The 8,802-nt window shown below is 42.6% G+C and overlaps 1 pseudogene; it reads left to right on the forward strand.

Moving 5' to 3' along the window:
* The first annotated feature begins 6,783 nt into the window (after positions 1–6,783).
* LOC140648744 (uncharacterized) lies at positions 6,784–8,239 on the forward strand (annotated as a pseudogene).
* The last annotated feature ends 563 nt before the right edge of the window (positions 8,240–8,802 follow it).

Genomic DNA, 8,802 nt, shown 5'->3' on the forward strand with positions numbered 1-8,802 from the left:
CAAGCTGCTTTCCAGCTGGTCAGCCCCGAGCCTGTGCTGGTGCCTGGGGTTGTTCCTCTCCAGGTGCAGGACTTTGCACTTCTCTTTGCTGAACTTCATGAAGTTCCTGTCACCCTGTTTCTCTAGCCTTTCAAGATCACTGTCTAAAGATAAACAAATTATTTTGCATGGATGACACTTCTGTGTAAATGCAAAATGCATGGTTCATCCAGTCTTTTGACCTGCACCAGTGTAAGTAATAGTACATTGTGGAGGGTGGCAGTTGATAAAACCCATTGCTATAACAATAGCATAATAAATTATTGTTTATCCTGTTCAGTAAGGTGGTATTTAAGAGAAAACTGAGTGTGGGACACTGTAACTAGAAACCATGCAAACAGTGCACAGAATTATAGGCAGCATCTACAGAGACCAAAAAGCCAAACTAAAAAAGAAGCAGGCAGGTAGGTGGGCAAGGAAGGGATAGCACACATGCTGAGGTAAACTTAGCTCTCTGTTAAAGTTGCAATATTGGGTACTGCAGCCGTTAGCAGAGCTGTGTTGGCATTTAAGCGCCAATAATCAATTGTTAGACGCCATCTCCCATCCAGCTTTCAGACTGGCCAGACTGGTGAAATGTAAGGGCAGTGGGTTCTGGAAATAATGTGCGGTTTTTCTAAGTCTGTTATTACTTCAGAAATTCTGTTTTGTGTCGCAGGTGAAAGTAGGCATTGTGGTACATTAGTACTTTGAATCAGGGAGTGCGGGGGCCGTGCGGAGTACACTCACTGTAGCCTCCTGATTTTTATCAGCATTAGGGTTGATATTTGAACCAAAGGACCACGTACTGCCATCTGGCAGGTGCCATGTTCAGCCATTCAAAACATCGAAACCGAAAATATTTTCAATGTGATCTTTGATTGCAAAGCAAGTAGACAACATGCACTTCTCGCCTGGGAACCATAAATTAACTTTCACGGTTTGGCAAATAGCACTTGCTCCATTCACTCTGGTAATTTTAACTCTTTGCCGCCCAGGTCGTACACCTATTATCTTTGCATCCTGTTGTGTTAATATTGAAATTTGTGCTCCTGTATCTATTAGCAATTTTACCAATTGTCGTCAGGGACCAACTGGAATCAAAATATATGGGCCATTATTATTTTTCCATTGACAGGATTCCACTTGCTGGAGCTGCAGGCTCAGTTGCCATCCTGGCATTGCTCGTTTGTTGGCCTCATGTTTCGCAATTCATGCCTAAGGGGGATGGATGGGTTATTGCTCTTTCTTGCAGCAGGCAATGGCGCTGGAGTATTTGGAGTACGCTCTCTCTTTTTGCCATCATCACATTTCTGGAATGCTTGAATTAGACTTAAGATAATGCCAGTAGGCTGTCTCTGAATCACAGCTTTGGGGATGCCTAGTGCCAATGCTTTCCTCCAGCGTTCATTTCTCCACTCCTGAGATTCTGCTTGAGGGATTTTAGGCATATTTTCCCTTGGTTTAGCTCCTGTTCCCTGTGGGAGTGTTTTTATTGGTTGCGCCTGGTTTATTGGGCACACTCAGTGTTCTCCTGTTCGGGGCCTTGGTTCCGATTTTTTGGCCCATGGATTGTCCCACCCCATTTCACGGGCATGGTTTACAATGTCATGCATTAATTTTGCCTAGGTCATTATTACCTAATCCCTCATTGTGTTCTGTGTCTCTTTTAATTTCACCCCATTTTGCAATTAAATAGGGTTGAAGAATTGCTGGGACTCCTCTAAGTAGTGGTTTTAGCATTGCATAATCAATTGTGGCAGATATTAGGATATCATTGGATTCTCGTTTACACATGGCTTGTATGAAGGCAGCTTTTGTGATAGCTGTAGAGAGATCATTAAGAGATCTTATGGGGATTATGGAGGGTTCACCTTGTTCCATAGCATCTATTCCTCCAGCCCAATAAGCTACCCTGCTGGTGATAGAATGGGATCCATTTGCCAGGCCACGTCCTAAATGTAGAGAGACAGAACTCCCAGACCCCAAAATCTGTTTGCTTTGTCTTCACTGGGCATTATTCGGTCGCCATCACTTAGGCAGACTCACCACAAATACTCTATTTCAGTTTCACCTGGCTTTCTGACGTATTTTTCTTGCAAATTTGCCAATTGTAACAGATCCCAGGGAGTGATTCACTCAGTATATCCTGGAGCACCACCCTGAGGTCCTTCAGACTGCTCTATTTTAATGATGGGCCTGGCTTCATATTCAGGGGGATTTGAGGGAAACAAAGAATCATCCTCCCCTGGTTCAGTATCGTCAGGGTCACCCCATAAGTTTCCATCCCATACTTCAGGGCATGCAATTAATTTTCTAATCTGTGCAATGTCAGGGGGATGGGGAGCCTGCATAAACATAATTTCAACCCTTTCTTCCAACTTTTGTTTTTTCTTCTTTTCTTCCTGTAACTGTTTCTGCAGCTGTTCAATTTTCAAATTTCAAATTCACCTGAAAAATGTCAGGGACCAAGCAGAGAAGCAAAATTTTTAGGTACATGGTGGACTGCAGGTAGTGCAGCAATCCCACCGGACACCCTAAGTAAAATAGAACAGTTACAGATGCCCCAATCTAGGAAAGAATTACAACAATTTATGGGTACTTTAGTGTACTGGAGAAAACACGTACCTGGATTTTCTATCATTGCTCGCCCACTGTACTCACTTTTACGAAAGGGAAAACTGTGGAAATGGAACCCAGAACATGAAGAGGTAGTCAAAATCCTAATAAAGGAATTAAAAACGTATCAGTCACTGGGGCCAGTACACCCCTGTGAACCTATTATAGCAGAATGGGGTTTTGCTGAACATGGTACTTATTCCATTCTATTCCAAACCAGGCTGGGTGGATGAAAAGGACTTTTAATGTTTAGCTCGACTGCATTTAAAGAGACAGAACAGAGATATTCCAAATGGGAAAAGAGACTTTTGTCTTTAGTCCGAGCAGTTAAACAAGTTGAGAAAATACACCAGGGGCAACCTGTTCAGACTAGAGGGCCATTTAATTTGCTAGAAACAGTCCTAAAAGGAACTGCTCTGCCAGAAGGAATTGCACAGAAACCCACCACCAGAAAATGGTATGCCTACCTGATGGAAGCAGCAGATGAAATGCAATTGACTGAAGGACAAAAATTTCCAAATTAAAAATGCCGATCAACACCGACCCACTAGCACTAAAACAGCCATTTAAATCTTCACTGATTCTAAACACACCTCCCCTCACTGAGAAAACACTGACCAAAGGCATTTGGTTTACCAATGCCTCAGCAAAGAGGGTAAACAGCAAATGGTGGTATAGAGCATCGGCATTAGAAATTACCACCAACAAACAAGCAATAGAACAAGGTGACAGTAGTGCACAAGTAGGACAATTAAGGGCAGTTGATCTAGCAGCACAAAATGGAGCAAAAATTATCTATGTCGAATCCTATACTGTGTGGGCAGGCACCACACAATGGCTCTGTCAATGGGAAGCCTTAAATTGGGAAGTAAATAGATCCCCAGTTTGGAGAACTGCAGCATGGCAATTACTATTAGATATAGCTAGACAAGCGCCCTTTAAACTAGGGTGGGTAAAAGCCCATGTAAACAGTGACCAACCAGCCACAAAATGGAACCAACAAGTAGATGAATTAGCCAGAATTAGGGGAATAAAAACAGAAGATACTCCAGATCCCAAATGGTACCTACTGGGGGAATGGTTACATCAAAAATTAGGCCACACAAGCTGAGAAGCACTTTATTTTGCAGCCCAAAGCCACCATTGGCCTCTAAACAGGAAAACATGTGAAACCATCCTTACAGAATGCCCCCAATGTAAACTGAAATTGCAAACAGATCACCCTGCTAAAACACCACCCCTACACATTAAAGAGGGAAAAACCCTATGGTCAACATGGCAAATTGATTACATTGGACCCTTTAAACCCTCCTCAGGATATCAGTACATCCTCACAGGAGTAGAGGTCATCTCAGGCCTAATTATGGCAACTAAATGTCAGAAGGCTAATGGTCAGAGCACCATTAGGGGATTATCCTCTTGGTTTTCAGGCCTACCAATCCCCAATGTCATCCAAAGTGACAATGGCTCACATTTTTCCAACAGGGAAGTGCAAGAATGGGCAAAACAGGAAGAAATTCAGTGGGTATTTCATACCCACTAGTATCCTCAGTCAAATGGGATGCTAGAAAGAGCTAATGGCTTATTAAAAAGGAGCTTAAGCCACATGAGGCCCAGTGGGATACTTGACTTTCCAAAGAACTTCATCAATTGAATAGTTGTTATAGGCCCGCTGGGAGCCCTGTGAGCCCAGCATTCTTTGCAAAAGCTGGACCTGATGCTCCACCTCCTGATGAAAGAAAATATCTGACAAAACTAAAGCCAGGACAACCTGTCATGGTAAATTTACCACAAATTGGAACTGTACCTATGACTCTAACTAAACCTCGTGGCCCACTTGCCTGGGAAGCTACTGACAGCAGTGGTGCAAAACATAGAATTAGTGCATGATGGATTTTTCCTTCTTTCTAATGGGGTAACCTGTCCAGAAAACCCCACTGAGACCAGTTTGTTTTACCCTTTTATCTTGCAGCCTTCTCCATGTCATGCCGCACTGGGGGGGAAAATCATGATGCCAGATATGTCGGGTGAAGGGCATGAGCTTGGAGTGTGGCTAAGGGAAAAGAGGTGGCCTTCCCGTTGAGTCACAGGGTTCAGAAAGGACCCCCTTGCTTTCTAAACTCCTTCTCAGAGAGGAGTCTAGGTGTGGCTGGATCCAGTCTTAGTCTCAGACTTGCTTAACAGTTTATGTCTAAGGGTTATGGGGACGATAAGGGTAACCACACAGCCGAGTCAGTGTTTGCCTGCCAGGTCCCTCTCCACACCACTTGGGAGTGACTCAGATTCACAGATTCCCTCAGACTAAATTAAGGTGAAACAACACCAAACGATCAGTTAGGCACTTTATTTGTGGTGGGAACAACTTGAACATGGAACACATCAACTTGTAAAACTGAGAAAGCATGAAGGGGTTGGCAGTGGTGGTATCCTACTGGAACATTTATAGGAAGGGAAGGGAAGGGAAGGGAAGGGAAGGGAAGGGAAGGGAAGGGAAGGGAAGGGAAGGGAAGGGAAGGGAAGGGAAGGGAAGGGAAGGGAAGGGAAGGGAAGGGAAGGGAAGGGAAGGGAAGGGAAGGGAAGGGAAGGGAAGGGAAGGGAAGGGAAGGGAAGGGAAGGGAAGGGAAGGGAAGGGAAGGGAAGGGAAGGGAAGGGAAGGGAAGGGAGAGAGATAAAAAGAGATATCACCACCCTTGGATCCCACGATGACAATGACTGACATGGCAATCCTCCAGTGATGGGCACATGCCTGGTTCCCTGGGGGCGTGTCTTTTATACTCTTGTCCCCACCTCCGTTTACGCCCCTTGAGGACTTACATGGTTCTTGTTCTAGAAAGTTGTCAATCTTCTGCGCAGGCGCTGGGGGGGGTGGTTGCAAGGGGTCTCTCGGGTGGTCATAAGCCCCTTCCTCAGATAAACTCTGTGTGACCTCTGGCCATACGTGGTAAGTCGTTATGTAAGGTGCATCATAACCCGGAACTGCACGTCCTCCGACATGCTCTCAACCTCCTGTGCTAGCCGACCCTTGCCATCACCATGCAAACCGTGCCTCGCCTCGCCACAATGTTTGAGACATTAACTCTTTCAGTCTCTCACACTCCAAGATGAAAATAAGATACATCATCCTACTGCTGTTGAAGATTTTGATAATACTTGCTTCTCCATGAACACTCACCTGTCTCAACTTAATTGTCAATCAATAAATCAACCGCGATTGTGTGAATACAGATAAGCCACCCATCTTGTTATTAACAGACAGCAATATAAACGTATCTTGTAAAACACGACCACCTGTTAATGAAGGATATATATATGTTATGATTATTCACAATAACTCTTACATGTCATATAGAAAATGCTGTAACGTAAGTCATTGCTCAACATGACATAGTGAAGGAACGTTATGATTTTAAAATATCATGCAGATGGAACACTCTGAAGGGACGCAACATAGTACTAGGAACAATATCTCTCAGAATCACTAAACCTATCACAACATCAGTGCCTACTCTGAATACTCCCCTAGTTTTACTAAGGAGTCTTACTGAGAGAAGCCTAGAGTGGCCATGGTCTCAAGCTCATGTTAACTATACCAGGACTATGGGAACACTCCCTAGTAAGGGAGATTTAAATCTTTCCACCGTGGTCATACACGGAACTGAAATACACTTAGAAAATGAATGGAGCTGGGATAGAAATGAAACTGATGGTAATAAAATTCCCCGACTTTGGGGAACGGCAGGGACAGAGATTAAAATAGGATGCCAAATGATCAATGGGTCTACCCATGAGAAGGCAACTGAGATTTCTGTGTACAACATTACATCAAACCCAATAACAAAAGATAAAAAATTTTGCGCCTCTGAAAGATTGGACTGTTGGTACAATTTTACCTTAGTACAACTTGTTTCCATAATCTTCATCTGGGCTCATAGGAACATGGGACTATTATTTACATTCAAAATAGACATTACTGAGCCTAGCACAACAACATCCACCACTCCTCACTTAACACCCACCTCGATTATAAAGGATGAGAAAACTCTATCCCTACAAATTTCTAAAATTGGACCCTATGCCACCAAATATACAGGCCAGAAACAAGTGCTATTTCATCCATCACGGTCCCTCAAATGAGCAGAATTATCAATGCAAGTTAATATCTCTGCAACTAAACCTACCTGTTCATCGTTCCTAAGTGCATCCTATGCAGGATGGTTAACGTGGTTGCATGGACAAAGCCTCACCCCTCCAAAACGATCAAGAAGAGATGTGACTGATATTTTAGGAACAGGATCAGGAGTATTAAACAGCATGGACACTGAAATTTTAGCAAATAAAATAAGCTCAGCAACAAGTAATTTATACGAATTAGAACATCCATTGCAATCTTCTCTATCGCACTAGGAACTAACCAATGGCTCTTATCAATATATTACTTCAATGGGAAAGAATTAATGAAAAGGACCACCAGCTAATTGTGAACGCACCAGGTGCAACCCAAATTAATGTCTCTCTTGCTCTTAGTTGTATTCAAGCTCAGTTGTGGGTACAATATACTGTGGCAGCGATTGTGAGGGAAGGTGAAGAGGTCACCTTACCCACTGAAATTTGAAAAGTATTCTGGGATGATGCAAATTAATTTGAAAGGGAATTCCAATCCTGGTGGCTTCTAGTCAATTTTATCTATGACCCTCTGACAGTAAAGCCACAGCTTTGGTTTTAACAATATGCAATGCTTTGATATACACCAAGTACCCAATCATTGCACTGGGATTAAATCATAATGGAACTGTTCTCTATCCATTAGAACATTGAGTATAGGCCCAACAAAAAGGGAACAAATGGCAAACTGTTGATGTTGATGCATGTGTTGTATGGGAACAACAGGAATTTAGTTGTGAAAGTAATACCATTAAGGCACAAGACATTTGTCTTGACACTGAACAAAATGTTTGTCATTTTGAAATACATCCTGATGAAACCCCTGAATCTGTACTTATATATGTTGGAAATGGATGTGTTTGTATGAGAACCCTTTGTGATTCTATGCCTATAGACAACACCTATAGATTGTAGATATATACATTCACTCAAATATCTGTATTTTTATTTTTACCAAAATTATGGGATGTAACTTTAACTATTCAGCTCCTGTCACAACCCACCAGTTGCTACAATCTAACTATACATTGTATCAAGATTTATTGCCTACCCCTGTTGGAATGAATCTCACCTTGGTAAGAAAACTATTGCAACATGATGACCTGAGTCAATTGCTAAAACAAATTCGGAACAACAGACAAAGAACCTGATTACCCTCCATCATGATGCAGAGGAGATACACCATGTCCTGAAAAGACTGAAGAAAGATGGAAAACGTCACTGGTGGGAAACTCTTTTTGGATGGTCACCAACAGCAACTGGAATTTTGAATTTGATGCTGCATCCTTTTGTAGCTTTTTTAGTTTTAACCTTATTATGTGTGTTGCTTCTAATCATTCTGTATATCAAAGTTTGGCAAAAAATTAAACAAATTACATCAATCCAGCATGTAAAATATATACAATCCACTGATTCTGTATGTAAAATGGTATATAACTAACATTAATTAGGACACTTAAACTAAACAGCTTATCAAATAATTGTACCCTTACCACTGATCTGCAATACTCCACATATTTATGACATAGAGGCAAGAGGTAATCGTACTACCACTCTATGAGTCCATAAAGTAGATTGACTGTGGTCATGGGGTGGAGTGTGACAGATGCTCTCAACCTCTTAACCAAACTAGCAGTAGTTTGGTACAGGCTGCAAAGGAGGTAAAGGCCTGAGCCGTGCCTGGGCCAAGAACTCTGGTTCCAATCTGTTCTCTGAGAACTCACAAAGGAGCCAAGTTGCACGGAGAGCATTGATGCATATGAGCTTGAACACGGATCATGCGATTGACACAGGAATACCGGGTGGCTTTTCCAAGACTCATTTATCGAGGAACAAAGAAGGTTGTGGGTACAAGGAGTCTTCTGCATATCTTTTCCACTGCATGTAATTTGACTATGAGCCAACCACTTTATTCCCATAAATATGACAGCCTAAGTGAGCCTTCTTTGAGCTCTCCATGCTAGGCAGCATGTCTGCATGGCAGTGATCTCCTTTGGTTGCTCC

The sequence above is a fragment of the Ciconia boyciana genome, chromosome 1, assembly GCF_034638445.1.
Source record: "Ciconia boyciana chromosome 1, ASM3463844v1, whole genome shotgun sequence".
NCBI lineage: Eukaryota > Metazoa > Chordata > Aves > Ciconiiformes > Ciconiidae > Ciconia > Ciconia boyciana.